The sequence below is a fragment of the Dromiciops gliroides genome, chromosome 3 (assembly GCF_019393635.1).
Source record: "Dromiciops gliroides isolate mDroGli1 chromosome 3, mDroGli1.pri, whole genome shotgun sequence".
NCBI classification, from domain to species: domain Eukaryota; kingdom Metazoa; phylum Chordata; class Mammalia; order Microbiotheria; family Microbiotheriidae; genus Dromiciops; species Dromiciops gliroides.
The window spans coordinates 218,239,763-218,260,991 of record NC_057863.1 but is presented as its reverse complement, the minus strand read 5'-3'; the positions used below and the strand labels follow the sequence as shown (position 1 = coordinate 218,260,991).

Sequence of the window (21,229 nt, the reverse complement as noted above, 5' to 3'; positions counted from 1 at the left end):
TTGTTGTTATTGTTGTTTGTCTTTTGCTTCTCAAAAAGGACCAATGACATTAGGAGGTGATGTCTTGACTCGCAAGTGAATTGGATTTAAGTGAGGCTCAAAAAATCCCAGAATCTCTGCTTCAAAGGACCTTGGAAGCCACTTAGTCTGATTCATACCTGAGCAAGAATCTCTCTATGATATGGCCAGAAAGGAATCACCGAGGGAAAACCCACTGCTTCTAGAGGTAACTGAGTCTATTTTGCAACAGCTCTGATTTTAGGAATTTTTCCCCCTGACTTTGAGCTGTAATTTGTCTCTTTGTAACTTCCACCATAACTCCTAGTTCTTCTCCTTGGAGCCAAACAGAACAAAATGTCTCCATGCCTTTTATCTTCCTCCAAATGCATTAAGACCATGTTGTATTGTTAATTGGCCCTGAGGGATACAAACCTTGAAAAATCATTACAGCTTCCTTCCCCTTCTTTTCCATATCTGTGGAGATTGAACTCCTTTGTTTTCTATGTTCTATTTAACTGCCCCATTTTGTTTTGTGTTGTTTTGTTTTTGTGGGGCAATGAGAGTTTAGTGACTTGCCCAGGGTCACACAGCTAGTAAGTATCAAGTGTCTGAAGTCAGATTTGTACTCAGGTCTCAGGTCCTCCTGAATCCAGGGCCTGTGTTTTATCCACTGCGCCACCTAGCTGCCCCCAACTGCCCCATTTTGGAAGGAACTCACCTTTTTGCTGCTTGGGATCTCTGGCATTGGGCTCTTAAGTGAAGCTTTAAAAATAGCCACTTTGCATTAACTGATTGTTGTTTACCCAGGTTTTTTGATGTGAAGTAAACAAGTGCCTTCCAATACTGTTATGTAGTACCATGCAGCTGCGGATATGTATCAACATTGTTTTTGAAGGTGTTCTGAAGAAGCCCATCTTCTAGCCACTTGCCACCTCTTCTTGTCACAGTTTGAGTTTTGTCACTTTGTTGTGCCACTCTGGAGATAAAAGTGGAATAGTTTGGTCAAAAGATGATATGCCCAAAGGTGTATGGATGGAAGCAATAACATGGAAAGTAGGACAGGGTCATAATGGGGAATGAGAATCTATCGGCAACAAATGAGCTAAGCCTGAGGCTAGAGCTCTTAAAAAAATATGCTGCCAAAACATAAACCTTGAGCAAATCATGCTAGATGTTATAGGGGAAATTGGTGGGAGTGTTGGGGTAGGGGTTCTTAGGAATTCCTCTTTAAAGAATTATACCCAGGGGGAAGCTAGGTGGTGCAGTGGATAGAGCACGGGCCCTAGAGTCAGGAGTACCTGAGTTCAAATCCGGCCTCAGACACTTAACACTTACTAGCTGTGTGACCCTGGGCAAGTCACTTAACCCTCATTTCCCTAAAAAAAAAATTACACCCTATCACACATAAATCCAATTAGACTAAAATAATATTTTATTTGGGTGCTATAGAAAAGAAACCTTGAGACAAGTCTCAAGGGGAGGTAGATCCAGAGATGTGGTTCTCTGAGATACCTATCTCCTCCAGACAGAGAAAGGCAAACACTTTTATAGAGGATGGATGGTGGAGGGACTCGATGGGGTGATCATCTGACTGGAAAGTTCCTTTATTGGGGGTGATCACCCAAGGGTGGATCATCCCCCACTGGTGGTGGCAGGGGGAAGTTGGGCGAGAGGTGGCTCCAATCTCTCAAGCTATCTCTGTCTCCCTGGCTCTGCCACACCTAATGGACTTATCTCTCCAAGGGATGGGGGAGACTGGAATGAAGGGTGGCTGTCCTGGAGTTGACTCAGAACTGATCCGGTGCCACTTATCTCTTTAGGTGTGTCTGTCCTTTGGTTTAGCTTCTCGAGAAGGTTCCCTGAGTTCCCAGAGAAAACTTCTGAGGTAGCCCAGGCCCATAACACTAGAGTTATCTGGTGCCCTTCCTCTCCTCTCCTCTCCTCTCCTCTCCTCTCCTCTCCTCTCCTCTCCTCTCCTCTCCTCTCCTCTCCTCTCCTCTCCTCTCCTCTCCTCTCCTCTCCTCTCCTCTCCTCTCCTCTCCTCTCCTCTCCTCTCCTCTCCTCTCCTCTCCTCTCCTCTCCTCTCCTCTCCTCTCCTCTCCTCTCCTCTCCTCTCCTCTCCTCTCCTCTCCTCTCCTCTCCTCTCCTCTCCTCTCCTCTCCTTGCTTCCTTCTTTCCTTACTTCCTTTCTTCCTTCCTTCCTTCCTTCCTTCCTTCCTTCCTTCCTTCCTTCCTTCCTTCCTTCCTTCCTTCCTTCCTTCCTTCCTTCCTTCCTTCTTTCCCCCCCTCTTTCTTTCTCTCTCATTCTTCCTTCCCTTCCCTTTCCTCATTCTAGGTGGTCAATGGATGGACTGCCAGGCCTGGAGCCAGGAAGACTCATTTTTGTGAGTTGAAATCTGTCCTCAAACACTGCCGGCTGTGTGACCCTGGGCAAGTCACTTAACTCTGTTTGCCTCAGTTTCCTCATCTGTAAAATGAGCTGGAGAAGGAAATATCACACCACTCCAGTATCTTTGCCAAGAAAACCCCAACCAGGGTCACAAGGAGTCAGACATGACTAAAGACGACTGAACAACAACCAAGTTCTAAATCTATGATCTTATGATCTAATGTGCTTTATCAATATCTGAGAATTATTCCTTGGCAACACTGCAGACAAATATTCTTTTTTTATAGCCTTCATCATGTGTTTACTAATAATGTGTTTCTAGTCTGCAGTTCTCCAGGCAATATCTTAGAGCTCACAGGAGAGTCTGTCCTATTGATCCAACTCTGCAGCCAAAGCTTGGATCAGATAATATTGATTTTACTCTGTAGTAGTAAAGTTACAAAGGTAGTGCTGGAAAACACTCTTATAACTGTATTATGTATGTTTTTTTTTTTAGTTTTGGTAGCACATGATGGATGATGTTGGTAGAAATGTCTTATTTCCCTAAGTTATATTTGGGCAAATATTAGAATATACCAAAAGGTCTACATATGAGCTGACATGAATATATTTCAATAATTTCATAATGGTTTTGAGCCCAGAACAAACAACAGAGCTCAAGCAGATTTAAATGCTGGGCTCTTCAAGTATTGGAAGAATAGACAGATTGCTTGATTTGGACTCAGAAAGACCTGAATTTGAATCCTGTCTCACTCAGAAACTTAATACTATTTATTGTGACTCCAGGCAAGTCGCTTAAACGCTCACAGCGTCAATTTCCGGATCTGTAAAATGGGATAATAATATCACCCATCTTCAAGGGTGATTGTGAAGATCAAATAAAACAAGATATATAAAGTGCTTTGCAAACCATAAAGCACCATTGAAATGTTAGCTACTATTACTGAAAGGACTGATTAGTCTAAGCCATTATGTTAGATGAAAGTTTTTACTTTGTCCTGAAAATAATTTAGCCTTTATTCCTCTTCCCGCTTAATCCTGAGCCAGTCTCACCATCCATCTGTATTGTCTGTCCTAGATATACATAGGGTCCATCCAGATGTGTGTTAAAATCTGGACAATAGACATTCTTCACCCACATTCCTTTGAGTGATTACATATCACTTCTAGGAAGCAGTGCCTCATGAGACTGGTCCAGGTTAATGACAGTTGTCACTAGTGCAACTTCAGCCACAGGGATCCTCCAACTCTTCTTCATGGATGGATGGCCACAACTGGAACATTGCCTTCCCTGTCATGGCTGCCTTCCCCTCAGGGCATAGGCAATGATGAGCCTGGCCTATTAGGGCAGCTGCAGCTTCCCCAATTCAGAGAGAAGTGGCTACTGACTGCTGAGGCACTCAGAGGGTAGGCTTGGAAGCCACGTGCCCAACTGGATCCACCACGTGGTCCTGGGCCATGCCAAACATCACCTTTGATGCATAGATAGCCAGCCAAATACATATCCTAAAGATGCTCTTTGCTACCAACCAGAAGCGCTGGAGTGATGTGGACCCCTTCTCAGGAGTCCTCCATACTCACTTGCCCAGGCCCTTACTGACCAACTTCATCTGCACCTCCAGACCCACTTTGGATTCTGCACTGACCCTGTGCCATGATGATTGTCCCAGTGATGCTCCTTCTAGAGGGAATCATCGCAACTTGCACAGGCCTATAAGGATTTCATGGAGAAACTCAGGGAAATCCAGTGAAAATCCACTCAACAAAATAGCCAGTCATAGTACCTCCAAGAGCTTGCAACTCCTGGTGAAGACTGAAGATTGATTGGAACCATGGTCCTCAAAAATAAGATAGCGTTAGGGGGCGGCTAGGTGGTGCAGTGGATAAAGCACCGGCCCTGGATTCAGGAGTACCTGAGTTCAAATCCGGCCTCAGACACTTGACACTTACTAGCTGAGTGACCCTGGGCAAGTCACTTAACCCCCATTGCCCTGCAAAAAAATAAAATAAAATAAGATAGTGTTAAATCTCCTGCTCATCGGCCCAGGGAGAATCTGCTAGACATTCTGCACTACTTGCTGCACCTGGGTTGATTGATCACAATAAGTCATCGAAAATCACAATCAACATTAGGAATTCCACTCACTGTGTCCCAGAGGTCCTCAAGGAAATGAAGACCATCCATCTACCATTCAATATCACTGATGCTGGGACTTGGATTGTGCCATGCAACAGGGGGAGGGGGCTACATGCCTTTCTAGAAAGGAGATTGGCTCTACTGGTAAGATCTTTGTATTGACTCATATGGAAATTGATTCAGGACTGAGACTTCTAGCAAAAGGGAAGGGCCCAGAATGGATTGATCAGGCATCAAGCTTGGACCTAACAGGCCAGGCCCTCACCCTTTTGAAAGGGGCCTGACAACAGGAATGCTATCATCATTCAAAAAAAACCTGTTGGCAGGAACTCGGGGGCTGCCCCTCTATCAGTAAGCCCTTATGAGAATAAAATACCCAGGCTCCAGTAGCACAGGGTTGCTCTTCATCTGGAGAGGGCCCAGTGCTCATGGTGTATGGGAAGAAGGCTCCTTGTGACATGCTGGGGGTGAGCATTTCCCTCTTCTCCCTGTACATAGGACCTCTTCTTTCCTCCTTCCATGATCTGTAACTCCCCTTGAAAAGCTAATTAACAGTTGTGGTAATCAGGATTCCAGTGCCCCTCTTTCCTATCAGAATCTGAACCCAGGGAGGATGGGTTAGCCAGACCAAATAGTACATACATCTTTCCTTTTTTTCTCATTATTTTTCTTTCCTCTTGTTTTCTCACTAATTGGTATCTTAGCTCTCATGAGTCAGTCAGTGGTCTGACCACAAACAGACAGATAGCTCAGGTATAACTTCCACATCAATAACAAACCTTCTCTGCCTGTCAAAATTTGCTGTATTTGGTTCTTCATGATGTTACTCCATATTTATGATGTCTGGTGTCTATGAATTCTTTTTTTTCCAAGAAAGTGTTGATGATAAAGAGGTATGAAGGTCCTGCACAATCTACAAGTCTCTGGCCCCCTTTCTTCCTTCTTTCTGAACCACTCTTTCCAAAATATTACCCCCCCAACCTTACCTTTATCACCTCTGTAATGAAGTCACTAATTCTTAGGGTATATATTGATTTGGGGAATGAATCCAGTCCAGTTGAAGAGAGGTCTGTTAAGGGAGTGATATCATTAGACCTTCAGGTCCTATCTGGTGTCAAGTTGTGAAACTGCTAACAGGAACAGGAAGAAGTATGGGAGGCTGGGAGGCTGGTGCCTATTCTGGGGTTGGAGAATCTGAACTAGAAAAAGCCCTGAGGAGCATAGAAGTGAGAGGTGGAAATCAATGGCTCTTCCCTGTGCCCAGTTACTGGAGAAGGTCCTGAGGCAGTGCTCACAGACATAGAGTAGCTGGTCTTCACCTTGGGAGAGCCAACTGTGAAAGTTCATCAGGCACCATATGGTTGAGTTTGGGTAGTGAATGGCCAGGTGAGGCTCTGAGGAATTTGTAGCACCTTGACTGTGGTGCTCTGCATTCTTCCTCACCTTTTTGGTGATGCATATAGCTCCTATATATTATGATCCTTGGAAGAGAGTCAGGAATTTATGAGCTCTGTCTGTTCTTGCCTGGGTCTTCCATAGATCCTGTGCTACCTGAGCCAGGACTTGTAGATTTATATATAAAAAAAGAGATCTAAGTGTAAATGACATTTCTTCATCTGCAAAATGGGTGCATTTAATTAGATGATCTTTAGCCTCTCTTATTATAAGAGAATACTGTTTTTAAAAGTGCACTCAGCAATGTTAGGCTTAGAATCAGGAAGTCCTGGGTGGGTGACCTTGGGTAATCACGTAATTTCTGTGTACCTTAAGCAACTACTTAAAACAGAGTTTTCTAATCTTGGGCCCATGAAGTTGTTTTTGATCAATTTAAGTTTATAGGTAAACTTTAAATTTAGATTTATAGAGAAAGATAAATTTATTTTATCCATACTTATCAATATCTTCATCTATATATGTAATATATATTTATACTTATGTGAGACATATATATATATATATACACACATATACTTATGCTTTATGTGTTATACTCTCTCTCTCTCTCTCTCTCTGGCCTCACTCTTTTCAGGACAGACCACACCATTCTGAGGAAAGTTTATTCTAAATAATAAATATTCAAGCTTTGGGAGGGGGGTGAAATTTTTTTTCCTCCCCCTTCTGCATCTATGTGTTTTAAGAAGCAATAGGTTTGCTTTCCAACTTTTGTAATTCTTATCCTGACTCTGGACTGATCCCGCTGTGAAATTGGGCCTGGTTGTAAGCAGCTTTGATTGTTCTACTGATAACCCATCATCTGCCAATTTTGCTTTTCCCTATCTCATTTATTTCGGTGATGATGGGAAGAAACAAGCACATCTTCTCAGTTTGTCTTTCACATGGGAAATCAATGGATTTCCTTCTTATCAAGTATTGTCCACAAGAGTGTTTGTAAACGAACTGGGGAAAGGATTTTTGTATGTAATTTAGATGGAGCAACTGTTTTTAAAGCATATTTAATGGTTGATAAGTATAATGAAACTTTAGTCCCTGATGTCAGAGAGGAAGGAATAGCTTCATGAAAACTAGAAAATATACTTCCTTGCGTGACCTCGTGGGTTTTAATCAGGAATGTTCTCTTAATTTCAAAAGATTATTTGGCTAGTTCTTCCCAAGTTACGTTCTTGACTCAGTTATAGTAGTTAGGGAGAAGATAATTGCTTCTGAACCTCTGAAAAATCACAGTTGTTTAATATACCACTTCCTTGCCTGATACTTAATTGTAGAGGTTTGCTATAATTGCATATCTGTTTACCTCATCTGGATATTGCTTCCAGTGCTTTGTATTTTATCTTATGGGTTTTTTTTCGGGGGGGGGGGTGATGAGGGTTAAGTGACTTGCCCACAGTCACACAGCTAGTAAGTGTCCAGTGTCTGAATCCAGATTTGAACTCAGGTCCTCCTGAATTCAGGGCTGGTACTTTATCCACTGTGCCACCTAGATGCCCCTTATGATTTTTTTAAAAAATTAATTTATACTCATTTTCATTCTTCTCCTGACCCTGCTTTTGATCCCCTGGACTTTACCACCCTGCCTCAACTGCCTTTTTACCTTGGTAGTTCCTCTATATCTGTGACCTTTTTATCCTGAAATGTCCTGCTTTCCCTGTGACTCATTTATCTCATTAATGAGTTCCTTCCAGAACCTCCATTTTGAGTAATGGTCTAGTCCTCTTCTGGCTGTTTCTTTCTCTCAGGCCATTGTTACTCCCCTCAACTCCCATATATATACACACACACACACTTTTCACTTTTATATGTTGTCTTTTCTCATTAGAATGTAAGCTCTTTGAGGGTAGGGAGTGTCTTTTGCTTTTTACAGACTACCAAATTTGTATTCTTGGTGTTGAGCACAATGCTTACCATACAGTAAATAGTAAACACTTGTTGACTTGTCATTGACTTACTTTAAAAACGTTATTGTGAGAAGTTTATAGAGAGAATTGTACAAATTGTGTGAACCAAACTGACTCTATTTTGGGACCTAAGTTTCCCTGGCCTATAAGTACCACCTGATTGTTAATCATGGGAATTGAATGACATCATGTTTCACATCCAGGAAATTCTGCCTGCTCATTCTCCCCCATTTCAACTCCTGAAACTTTCTCACCCTACCACTCCCAATTTGGAAGATACCCAATCTCTCCTCCAATTAGAAATCAGATTGACTAATCATATCCAGGTTTACATCCTATTAATTGTTTATTTTTAATGCATACAAATCTGTCTCCCTGAATTTGGGGTCAAGTCCCATGCTGAAGAGGCAAGGTCCTGATTTGTTTTGCAATTGACATGCATTGTTTGATAAATTGATATGATCAAAAGCTTGAGCCTTTGTCTTCTTAATTTTAAAAAATTTTAATTATTTTGAATTAAAAATACAAAAAGAAAAAAGAACATAACAAAACATAAAAAGAGGATTTAATATGAAAAAACAAATTTCCATTTCACACTGTTTACTTTTTTTGAAAAAACTAATAAATACTACACATTGTTTTCAAAACTACCCTGCTTTTCTGTGCTTACTTCTAAGTTTTCTTTTGTTCTCTGCTGGGCAATTTTTTTTTCTCCTTCCCTCCCTACTCTGTCCTAGGGAAGGCTAGCATTAAGCACAAATATCAGGCCTGGAATCAGGAAGACCTGATTTCAAATTCTACCTTAAACACTTACTAGCTATATGACTCTGGGCAAATCACTTAGCCCTGTTTGCCTCAGTTTCCTCATCTGTAAAAATGAGCTGAAGAAGGAAATAGCAAACTACTCTAGTATTTTTCCATGAAAACCCCAAATGGAGTCATGAAGACTCAGACACAACTGAAACAAACAACAACAATAACAACAAATTAAAGTGCCCACCTGTTTGCTCCCTCATTCCTGTCTACTTCAGCTTCTGTGCTTCTCTTTCCATCTTTTGGTACTCATTGAGACAGAAATGGAGTGGAACACTTTAATTTTGTTGTTGTTTGGTTGTTTCAGTTGTGTCTGAGTCTTCATGACCCCATTTGGGGTTTTCTTGGCAAAGATACAGGAGTGGTTTTTCATTTCCTTCTCTGGATCATTTTACAGATGAGGAAATTCACAAAGATGAGTCTCTATCCACTGTGCCACCTAACTGCCCCAAGTAGATGGTTAATAAAGCTAATTACATTGGATCACTGTTGAAATTACTGGTATTAGTGATGGGCTACCCTGTAAGAGTGAGGATGAGGAAGAGGGGGAAGGAGGAAGTGTTTGGTATGAGCTTTTCTGGGATTCCTAAAACTATAGAGAGACAAAAGGTGCTTCTTTCACCTAAGAGCCATTATCAATAATTATCTATAATCATGTGGGAGTCCACCTTTTGGATCTTCACCAAAGCAGTGCAGGACAGGTGAAAATAATTGCTTCTCTTATCTTAATTCACCTTAATTCCATATTTTCCCAAAATTTCCTTTTAGATATCCTCCCACTTCTCCTCCTTCTCCTTTATAGGGGCACCAGTTTATCTCAGAATTTAATTGCCTGTTTTGGTCCTTCAAGTTTCTATTTCTCAAACTAATGACTGTGAAATAATGAGTAATAACTGATGGCTTCTCTGTTTTGATGTATTCCGTTTTTTAGAATCATCTGTCATATATTAATTGATGTGAAATTTTGAATTAAATTAAAGGCATTTTCTGTTTTGATTCCCATCCTATTATATATCCAGCAGAATTAAATTTAGAAGCGTTTATAGTAGATGTTTCCACTCCTAGATTTGGCTTGATTTAAAGGGTACTAGAAAGGCTGTGGGCCAGCTAGGTGGTGAAGTGGGTAAAGCACTGAGCTAGTAATCAGAAACTCATCTTCATGAGTTCAAATCTGACTTCAGACCTTTTCTGGCTGTGTGACCCTGGGAAAATTGTTTAACCCTTCTTGCCTTAGTTTCCTCATCTGTCAAATGAGAAAAGGAAATGGCAAACCACTCCAGTATCTTTGCCAGAAACACTTCAAATAGGGTCATGAAGAGTCAGACATGACTAAACAACAACAGAAAGGCCCTACTTATTTCTAGGTATTTCTCTTACACCACCTGAAATCATTCACTTTGCTTTGTGAATGGCCTGAAATTGTATGTGTTAGAGATTTATCTCTTTTGGGTTACCAAGCATTATCTGCTGGAATGACAGACAGCCCTAGAAGAGTTAACTGCCTATCAGTCATTCATATTTTAGGATGAATTAGTTAAATCATCAGCTTCCTTCCTAACCCTATCTGTGGTTAATCCTTAGGAAATGGAAGTTCTAGTGAGAAAAGAAGGAAGAGATGGGCTTGCATTATAGGCCTAATCTTTTATTAATAATAAGGAGTTTTGGTGGGGTGTCATTTTGATCTGGTTCTGCTTTCACTAATGCAGAATAGGGAAAGTGCTTCCTCCTTCCATTTTTATAAAAAAGTCTCAGGTTATTTATGTCTAAACTACCGTGTTAACTAAGCCACACAAGACCTTGGGAATGAATGTCAATCATACTACAGTTCCTCGAAAAATGCATTAATACCTAATGCATAATTAAAGATAAATGTCTATAATATTTATTTCAACAAACATTTATTAATCATTTAGTATGTTCAAAGCACTGGTGAGTCTTTTAAATCAATAATCTTGTTGATTGACTCTGGTCAGACACCTATGATCTATTGAAGTTGAGAAAGATATGGATTCAAATCCAGCCTCTGATAGTGTACCTATGGGCAAGTCACCTAACCCCTGTGATCCTCAGCTTCCTCTTGTGTAAAATAAAAGTAATAATTCTTGTATTACCTACCTCAAGCCTGATTGTTGAGAGGATCAGATGAGATCATGTCCATATATAAAGCACTTTGCTAATTCCAAAGTACCATGTAAATGTCAGTTTTCATTTATGGCATTTGCCATGAAATCCATCACTGAGCTGGTGGAAGATAGAATCTACCTGGTCACAAATGATCCAGTGGTGGTCCATAGCAGAGATGTAACTGAAGACCAGCCTTCTCATCTCTAAACTGAAGAGCCGTTGAAAAACTCTGGTGAATGATTAAGACACTAGGACAATGTGAACTTGGTGAAAAAAGGGACACAGCCATATATCATCTCTGTATGCATAGGTACAGACCTCAACTTAGAAAGGCCAAGGTCATTTCCTTCATCTCATGCCATGGCCAGTCATTCTGACCTATATCTTGCCACTGGACTCTGATGACTCTGGAGGGGAGAGTGGGGTTGGAGACTTTGCACAGCTTTGCCTCACTTTAATCCAATTCATGAGCAAATCAAGACATCACCCTGTGATGTCATTGGTGCTCTTTGGAAATGAAGGGTGAACAACAACGACATGTCCCATTGGCAAAAATCACCCCTCTTTACTCATCAGTGAGAGGCAAAGTCAAATAGTAGAAAGAGCAACTCAAGGCAATGCTCAAGTCCAAACTTATTAGTTGTGTGACTCTTGGAAAGTCTTTTAATCTGAATCTCAGACTCTGTTTCTTCATCTGTAAAATGAGAATAATACCTGCACTATAGGAAAGTACTGTTAACCTTAAAGAGAAAATAATAACTAGCATTTATATAATGCTTCAAAGTTTGTAAAACACTTTATAAAGAATTGTCTCATTTGATCCTTACAGCAGCCTTAGGAGGTAAGTCTTTTCCTTATCCTCATATTATAGATGAGGAAACTGAGGCAGGCAGAGGTTAAGTATCTTTCTCAGGGTCACACAGCTAGTAGGTATCTGAGGCTGGATTTAAACTCATCTTCCTGACTCCAGGTCTAACTCTATCCACTGCACTACCCTAACTACTGCCTTTAAAAAAAAACAACACTTTTTCTTTTCTTTTATTTACTTATTTTTACATTTTTCCCTTTATTTACTACTTTATTTTTCCCCAATTACATGTAAAAACAATTTTAACAACCATTTTTAAAACTTTGCATTCTGGGGGCAGCTAGGTGGCACAGTGGATAAAGCACCAGCCCTGGATTCAGGAGGACCTAAGTTCAAATCCAGCCTCAGACACTTGACACTTACTAGCTGTGCGGCTCTGGGCAAGTCACTTAACCCTCATTGCCCTGCCCCCCCCCCAAAAAAAACAACCAAAACAACAACAACGAAAAAAACCTTTGAGTTCCAAATTCTCTCCCTTCCTCCCTCCCCACCCCCTTTGAGAAGGCAAGCCATTTTATATGGATTATACATGTGTAATCATACAAAACATTTCCATATTAGCCACGTTGTAAAAGAAAACATACCAAAAACCCTCAAGAAAAATAAAGTAAAAAAAAAAATTGAGCTTCAATCTGTATTCAGACACCATCAGTTCTTTCTCTGGGAATGGATCACATTTTTCATCATAAGTCTTTTAGAGTTGTCTTGGACAGTTGTAGTGCTGAGAATAGCTAAGTCATTCACAGCTGATTATCTTGCAATATTGCCATTATTTTGTACACATGAGCATCAGCTCATGTAAATCTTCCCAGGTTTTCTGGGAGCATCCTGCTCATACTATTCCAACACAATCATACCACAATTTGTTAAGGCATTCCTCAATTTGATGGGCATCCCCTCAATTTCCAATTTTTTCCCCCACCAGAAAAGAGCTGCTATAAATATTTTTGTACCTATAGGTCCTTTTCCTTTCTGTTTTTTATCTCTTTTTGGATACAGACATAGTAGTGGTATAGGTAGGTTAAAGAGTATCCATGTTTTTCCCCCTGTGGGCATAGTTCTAAACTGCTGTACAGGATGGTTGAATAGCACTTACTGTCTTACGATAGGGACTGGATCTGTCATTTCATTAGTATAGGGAACATCTGACCAAGGAAACTTCCTCTACCAAAGGAAGTTGGCATCTTCTCAACAACATAAAGTCTCAGAAAATTGCCTGGGGGCGGCGAAAGGCTAAATGCTTTGCCCAGGGTCAAAAGATAGAATTTCTATTAGCATAACTTCCTGGCTCCTAGTCCTGTTCCCAATGTCCATTACTTGATAGAGCACTTAATTCCCGACCTTATAAATGCCATCTATTATATAATATTATATATTATAGCTACCTATATGTGTATCTAAATGCTCAAGTTCTGTCCTGTAGGCCCCTTTCTCTCTCTGCATTCTTTCTCTTGGTGATTTTGATCAACATCCCTGGTTTTATGCAGATGAATAACTCCCAAATCGGCAAGCCATCTTCACTCTCATGAGCTCCAATTCTCCATTACCCAACTGTCTGCTAAAAATTGCCAACTAGGTGCCTCAGAGGCATCTTAAAATTAACGTGCATAAAATGAAACTTGTTATCTTCCACACTAATATTATCCTTTCTTTCTTAGTCCCCTATTTCTGTCAAGGGCACCACCAGGGCTGTGCTGGTAAATTTTAAATTGTCAATTAAAACACCCCCACCCACACATACACACACAGTATACTTTTAAGTTTAATTTGCATTATTAATATTTTCTTCATCATTTTAAGTCTAGATGATCAACTAAACAATCAATTAAGTTTTGATTTGTAGTGTTTGATGATTTCTTTAGGTGTAAATCCTCACATGGAACTATCAGCCTGGTTCTAGCTGAATCCCAGCACACCTCTTTCTCTCTTATCCTACCTATCTAATCACTTGCCAAGTCTTTTGGTCTCTTCCTCCACAACTTTTGCATCTTCCCCCTTATCTCTCCACATTGCTCCAATTTAGGCACTAAAATAGCCCCTTAAATCATCTCCTTCCTTCAAACACATTTCTTCTCCAATATATCCTCTGTACAACTGTCAGATCGATATTTCTAAAACACAGGTCTGATGATGTCACTCCCCTGCTCAATAACCACCAGTGGCTCCCCATTGTGTTTAGTATCAAATACACATTCCTTTATTTGGCACTGAAAGACTTTCATAGTCTGGTTCCAATCTCTTTTTCCTGACTGATTTCATCTTCCTCCTTCTCATGCATTTTATATCCCAGGCAAATTGCTATACTCTGAACAAGATTTATATCCTGGCTCTGGTCCTGGGTGCAAACTGTCCCCCATTCCTGAAATGTGTTTCCCCTCTCTTTCTTGAGTTTTCTAGCTTCCTTCAAGGTTTCCCTCAAGGGAGGGTCCTTTCCTGATGTCCCCCTCCCCAGTTCTTTGTGTTCTTCTCCCCTCTACCTCCCACGTATGTATGTATTTTGCATTTGTTTATATTTATTTATCTTTGTATTTCACATTTATTTACATTTATTTATCTTGGCACATGTCATTTCCTCCTGATAATCTATGAGCTTCTTCAGGTCAGGAGCCACTTCTTTCTAACCTAGTAAAGTGCCACACACATAGTAGGTGTTTTATAAATGTTTCTTGAATTGAATAAGGTCAGGAACCATTCACACAGTGTTCCATACACAGCTGACACATAATAAATATTTAATTGACTTGTAAGGTACATGATCCCCATGGGGTACCAGTTAATTAATGTTTTATGAGACGGAGACAGATAACAGCATTATTGAGTCACATCAGCCTCAAAACCTCGAAAATAAAAACAGATTTTTAAAAGTGCTTTAAGATTTGCAATTCACTTTCTTCACAATAAGCTTGTAGGCTGGACAGCAGCAGTATTAACATATCCGTTTTAGAGATGAGGAAATTGAGGAGTCCTAGAGATCATCTGTGCTCACAGTCAGTAAGTGCTCAAGCCTAGGTCTCCCGCCTCCAGCTCCAGTGTTCTACCCACTCTACCAGGCTGCCTTTAAAACAAGGTTTTGCTTACGTGAACACGGGAGCCTGATTGGAAGCCAACGCTGTCTGCCAGATAGGTGGACTCTTTGCATGCTCATTAGCTGTCCTGCTGATTCATTTGGAGAGCCAGACATCTACATCAGGCATTAGCTGACAGTCGTTGTCATTGTCAGAGCAGGTTATTTGCTACAGTAAACAGAGCCTCTTAATATTCTGAACGCATGTAAATCTCTCTTTACTAACAGACTACGCTTCCCCTCATTAGCACCTGTGAATCAGTGCCCTGCTTTCATTCATTAAGATTCCACTTCCTTTTGTGCCATCACCTTGGCATGTTTTCTGAATGCCCTTAATGGTTTGGGGAGGATTAGCTCTTCCTAATAATAGGCAGAGCAGGCTGCGAGTAATTGAATAGCTGTCCTTTGTAGCGTGCCCAGAGATTGTGGGTGAAGAGCTTTTAGAGACAAGCTCCATTTAAAATGATACAAAGAAGGTGACTTGGCTGGTGTTGCTGAGGGCTTCTATGATATTCTGTGTCACCTATCAACACAAGGGTTTTGTTTAAAAATATGTATTTATTAGACTAATAAGGCCCTAATGATAGGCTCCATAATTTCAGCGGAAGAAATGGACTTCTCCCAACAAAGGACCAAGCTGAGGTTGGATACAGCCCAGACCTGGCATGAAAGCCACCTGGTATGTTTTGCCTCCGGGAGTGATTTTGGTTTCCGAAGATGCCCTGGTGGTTTGGCTCTAGATAAGGTTATCTCCTAGCCCTGGAGCAGATCTCTTGGAAAAATTCCAAAATGTAAGAGGTCCTGTAAGACTGGTCTGGCAGTTACAATTCTGGGATTATTAGGGGGTGCTCTATAACCAACAGTAGCCTTATCTGTAGGCAAAGTGAAAAGATGCATTTTCAGAGGGCCCCAAGAGCCAAATGTGCTCAAAAGAAATTAATCTCTAATAGTAGAGGTTTAGCACATCTAGGTGGCTTAGTGGATAGAGTGCTGGACCTGAATTCAGGAAGACTCACTTCCTGAGTTCAAATCTGGCCTCAGACACTTACTAACTGTGTGACCCTGGGCAAATCACTTCACCCTGTTTGCCTCAGTTTGCTCATCTGTAAAATGAACTGGAGAAGGAAATGGCAAATCACTCCAGTATCTTTTCAAAGAAAACCTCAAATGGGATTACAAACAGTTGGACATGATTGAAAAAATGACTGAACAACAATAACAATGAACAATTAGGATTTTTAACCACCCCTTGAAAATCTCTTAAATCATTACAGAAATGTGTGCTATTATTTTTATTAAGGATTTCTGCAAGGGGTAGAAAATAATTTTTCTATTGAGAGCCAAGGTATAGTAGTTTATAGTATAAAAAACAATTTAAAAGTTTCTTAGAGGGCTGTACGTGAGTGTTTGCATGTGTGTAATATCAGGTACAACTCAAAAATTCATTGAACTGGAAGAACTCTGGTGTCAGAGGACCTGGGTTCAAATTCTCCATCTGACATTTACTATATGTGTGAGATCCTTTGGATCTCAGTTTACTCATCTGTAAAATGAGAGGGGTTGGTCTCTTAGGTTGCTACTAACTCTAGGTCTAGGATTTTATGATCTATTCCAATCCCTTCATTTTACAGATGGACTTTCTGAGATCCAGAGAGATAAGGTCCCTGAGTCACACAGAGAATTGGTCACATAACTGGGACTCAAAATCCAAGACTTCTAGCTCCTGGCTCAGTGGTTTTTTTGACTACAACAGAACTTCCCAACCTTTCTGAGTGTGAGGGTCCCTTTTTTGTATTTTTTTTTGCGGGGGCGGGGGATGAGGCAATTGCGGTTAAGTGACTTGCTCAGGGTCACACAGCTAGTTCGTGTCAGGTGTCTGAGGCCAAATTTGAACTCAGGTCCTCTTGAATCCAGGGCCGGTGCTTTATCCACTGAGCCATCTAGCTGCCCTGAGGGTCCCTTTTTAATATGAAAACATTTCTGAGAATCCCATAGGATAGATTTTGGTTGGGGTTTTTTTTGTTTTGCTTTTTTAAAATTTCTAGAATCCACATCGGTGGATAAAACACACAAGGACAAAATGCCAGTGCTTGGTGCCATGTGAGGTTTTATAGAATCCTTGTAATAACTCTTTAGGCCTGGGGGCAGCTAGGTGGCACAGTGGATAAAGCACTGGCCCTGGATTCAGGAGGACCTGAGTTCAAATCTGGCCTTAGACACTTGACACTTACTAGCTGTGTGACTCTGGGCAAGTCACTTAACCCTCATTGCCCCACAAAAACAAAAACAAACAAACAAAAAAGTCTTAACACCTTCTGAGAGTGTTTCCTAGATCAACAGGTTAAGTCCCATTGCACATGTCTTTCCTCTGTCTTCTTACCTATCTACTTTTTATATTAAGAACAAGAATATACTATTTAATGATACAAATATTCTAGTTCCTTAATATGATGAATTAAAGTAACGGGGAAAATATTCAGGGCAGCTAGGTGATGCAGTAGATAGAGTGCCAGTCTTGGAATCAGGAAGGCTCATCTTCACCTACTAGCTGTATGACCCTGGGCAAGTCACTTAACCTTGTTGGCTTCAATTTCCTCATCCATAAAAGGAGCTGGAGAAATAAATGGCAAATCATTCCAGTATCTTTGCCAAGAAAACCCCAAATGGGGTCACAGAGAGTCGGACACTACTAAAATGACTCAACAGCAATAACAAAATTCAAGGGGAAGAAAGAGAGAGGGGAGGAAGATAGGCATTCATTACTCCTGAAACAATGCCACTTGACTGAGATCCAGACAGGGTAGTAATGGAATGGTCTTCAAGAGATACACTGTAATTTGCAGAGGAGTTAGGTATTTCACTCAGTTGTGACCAGAGAAATATTATTTCCCAGCAAGGAGAGACCCAAACCTAAGAATCAGGCTGGAAGGGTAACATCTCTTCATTTATACTGCAGGACTATTAAACTTAGTTTTGGTTACCATCATCAGAATTACTCTAAAAGCCAGAAAGGATTTGACAGTTTCCTTCCATGGAGTTAAAATTGACTGGAGGTTCTGAAATTATAATTAGCTTGGCATTTTCATTTGGTGCTAAATTGTTCCATAAAAAACAAAAATGAGAAGAGATATTGATGCTGCAGTCTTTTGTAGAGGAAAAGCAAAAAAACTTCCAATAACATTAGACAAAGTGCGGAGTAAAAAAGAAATTCTGGAGTAATGAAGAAGTAATATCATAGGAATAGGAGTTTTTTGTTTCAAATAATGATCCTTGAGACTGAACAACTTCTGATATGAATTGATTATCTTGCCCAAATTAAGCCTTGAGCGTGATTCAAATAAAATTATTTTAAAAATGAGGGGTTTTTTTCTATTACAATTGTATCTATGAAAATTAGCCTCCTGGTTTGCCCCTAGAATACACTGTCTGTCACAAAAGTGCATATTGAGTATGAAGTTCAGCATGATAGAAAAAAAAATTGGGGGAAAATTTCACTCCATTTAATTTGATATTCCTTCTTGGAAAACTATAGCTAAGGTGATTGGAGGAAATGGGGAATAATTTGTTGGTCTGAGATGGATGTGTATTCTGGCCACAGGCTCAGAGAAATTCCTTTCCCTTTCTCCTCTTACCCCTGATTGAATTTTTTTTTTAAATGAGGCAACTGGGGTTAAGTGACTTGCCCAAGGTCACACAGCTAGTAAGTATCAAGTGTCTGAGGCCGTATTTGAACTCAGGTTCTCCTGAATCCAGGGCCAGTGCTCTATCCACTGTGCTACCTAGCTGCCCCACCCCTGATTGAATTTTAAGGGTGAAAAAGTTTGAGGCAAGGGAGAAGAATACAAGATGGTGGTGGTAGAGGATGACACCAATTTACAAAATGCTCCCTTAGATCATAAAGAGAGTAGTTGATCTCATAAGAGTCCAACCTCCTGATCTTTGGCCAACCTCTCCTGAGGAAACATCCCAGTGACTGAGAATGAGTCAGGAGAGTTCCCTGTGTCCTCCCAGCATAGGCCTGGATTGCTTTTCCACTTCTGTCAACTATGGGTTCTGCTGAACACCCCGGGTACATCCTTGTAAATGACAGTATAGCTAGATGGATTAACCAGATTGTTACAAACTGTTCTTACAGCAGTTCCCCATACACAGTGTTCCATCCCTGTTCCCAATGCCTTTGGTCTCCCAGGAATGCTCTCCTTCCATACCTCAATCTCACAGAATCCACATCTTCCTTCAAAGCATAACTCAAGTGCCACCATTCACACAATACTTTCCCTAATTACTCGGATTGTTAGTATTTTATCCCTTTCGGGATGATTTTGTGCCATCCTTACCCTACCAGGATGCCACAATGTGTTGTTACGCAGATGATGTCAGATAACCCAATACACTCAGGAAGACCTCAGTTCAAATCCAGCCTCACATTTAATAAGTGTGTAACACTGAGCAAGCCACTTCACCCTGTTCACCTCACTTTCCTCATCTGTAAAATGAGATAGAGAAGGAAATGGCAAACTACTCTAGTATCTTTGCCAAGAACTCCCCAAATGAGGTCATGAAGAGTTAGACATTCCTGAAATGACTCAACAATAACAACAACAACCACATAATACACCATCTAATTCACTGGTTGGAATTTAATGTGAGTCACTCCTGGGCAGCAATGGGAAGGGAATCCTTGCACTAACATGGAGTGTGGCCTCATTGGTGGACTCTTGTGGGATGCTATTCAAGTATATCAATGGTTAGGGCAACTAGGTGGCACAGTGAATAAAGCACTGGCCCTGGATGCAAGAGGACCTGAGTTCAAATCCAGCCCCAGGCATTTGACACTTATTAGCTGTGTGACCATGGGCAAGTCAATTAACCTTCATTGCCCCGCCCCCCCCCAAGTCATCTGATTTCTGAAATTATCTCCTCTTTAAGTATATCAATGATCAGTACTGATAGTGATAGCCAGAGAATATCAAGAGCTGTGTGAGTAATGTTTGGGATATGCTTCTTTTAGCATTAAAATAGCTAATCTTTTGTCAATTGAGTCCATGCAAATACTTTTTTTTTTTTACTTTTTTGATTCAGGGCATTTATTTTAACAGTTGACTCCTCAAGATGAAATAGATGCTGCAACAGCTGCTCTCTTGGGTTTAGGTGTGGTTCCTTCACGGAATCCATTCCTGAATCGGCGGTAGACAATTTTTAGGTGCCTCATTCGACCAGTACCAGTAGTGTTACGTCGCTTAGCCTTTGCACTCCAATGATACTTTCTCTTGCGTTTGGCAGGATACCCGCATTTGCCGCAGGGTTAACTGCTGAAGATGGTACGCCTTAGAGCCACAGCGACCGCACAAAGTGTGCGTCTTGTTCTGGCGCTTACCAACGAAGACGTTCCCCTTTGTCATCTTCCTCCTGCCGCCGGGACCAAAGAGTATGCAAATACTTTTAAGGCAGATGTTACTATTATAGTAGCATACAAAACATAATTAATAGCAAAATACATCAAACGGAATAAAGAAGGGAATTATATATAGGCATGTTGCTGTTGAGTTGTTTTAGTCATGTCTGACTCTTTGTGACCCTGTTTGGGTTTTTCTTGGCAAAGATACTGGAGTGGTTTGCTCTTTCCTTCTCTAGCTCATTTTACACATAAGGTAACTGAAGCAAACTGGATTAAGTGACTTGCCCAAGGGTCAAAGAACCAGTAAGTATCTAAGGCTGGATTCAGATCCTCCTGAATTCAGGGCTGGTCCTCTATCTACTGCACCATCTAGCTTTCCCTATATATGGGTATAGGCTTCATTAAATAATGAAAACCTATAACAGTAAGTTCATCTTTCTCAGAATAGCAACAGTATGCATCAAAGCAAATCTAAAGGAAGGACTAGATTGAAATGTAATTGTAATTAGAAAAATTAATATTCTGCTATTAGAATACAACAGATCAAGTAGATCAAAATTAGCAAAGAAATGATGTTTTGAAATTTTGAGAGATCCTTATTCATTAAGTGTTGCTATTCCCCTGATCAATGCAGATCACAATTTGTCCATATGTACTTACCCTGTATGATTCTTGGTCTTGACTTTCCATTAATCCCTCCCTTAAAAGTCTGGCCAAAATGTTAAAGGCCTTCCTCAAATTCTTTTATTATCTTGGAAATTCCAATGTAACATATATGCTATCCATCATTCTCCTTTTTCCAACATTATCAGTCCAGTCATGCTTATTTTTTATCTCATTTATATCAAATTTTATATGTGTGGTAATATTCTACACTTAAAATCACAATATATGTTTTATTGTTCTTTGGTTATTCATAATTTTGATTCTTCTGAGGTTGTGCTATTCCATGATTCATAGCCATGTAGTGCCCAATATTATCCAAAACTCTAATGGATTTGTGATCACATTGTTGAGGGTAACTCTCCTCCAGTCATCCAAATATCAACCCATCTTTTATCACATTTGTCCATAACTTAGCAT

At 40.4% G+C, this 21,229-nt stretch overlaps 1 pseudogene; it reads right to left on the bottom strand.

Moving 5' to 3' along the window:
• Window positions 1-19,855: 19,855 nt before the first annotated feature.
• On the bottom strand, window positions 19,856-20,150 carry LOC122751334 (annotated as a pseudogene).
• Between the last annotated feature and the right edge of the window lie 1,079 nt (window positions 20,151-21,229).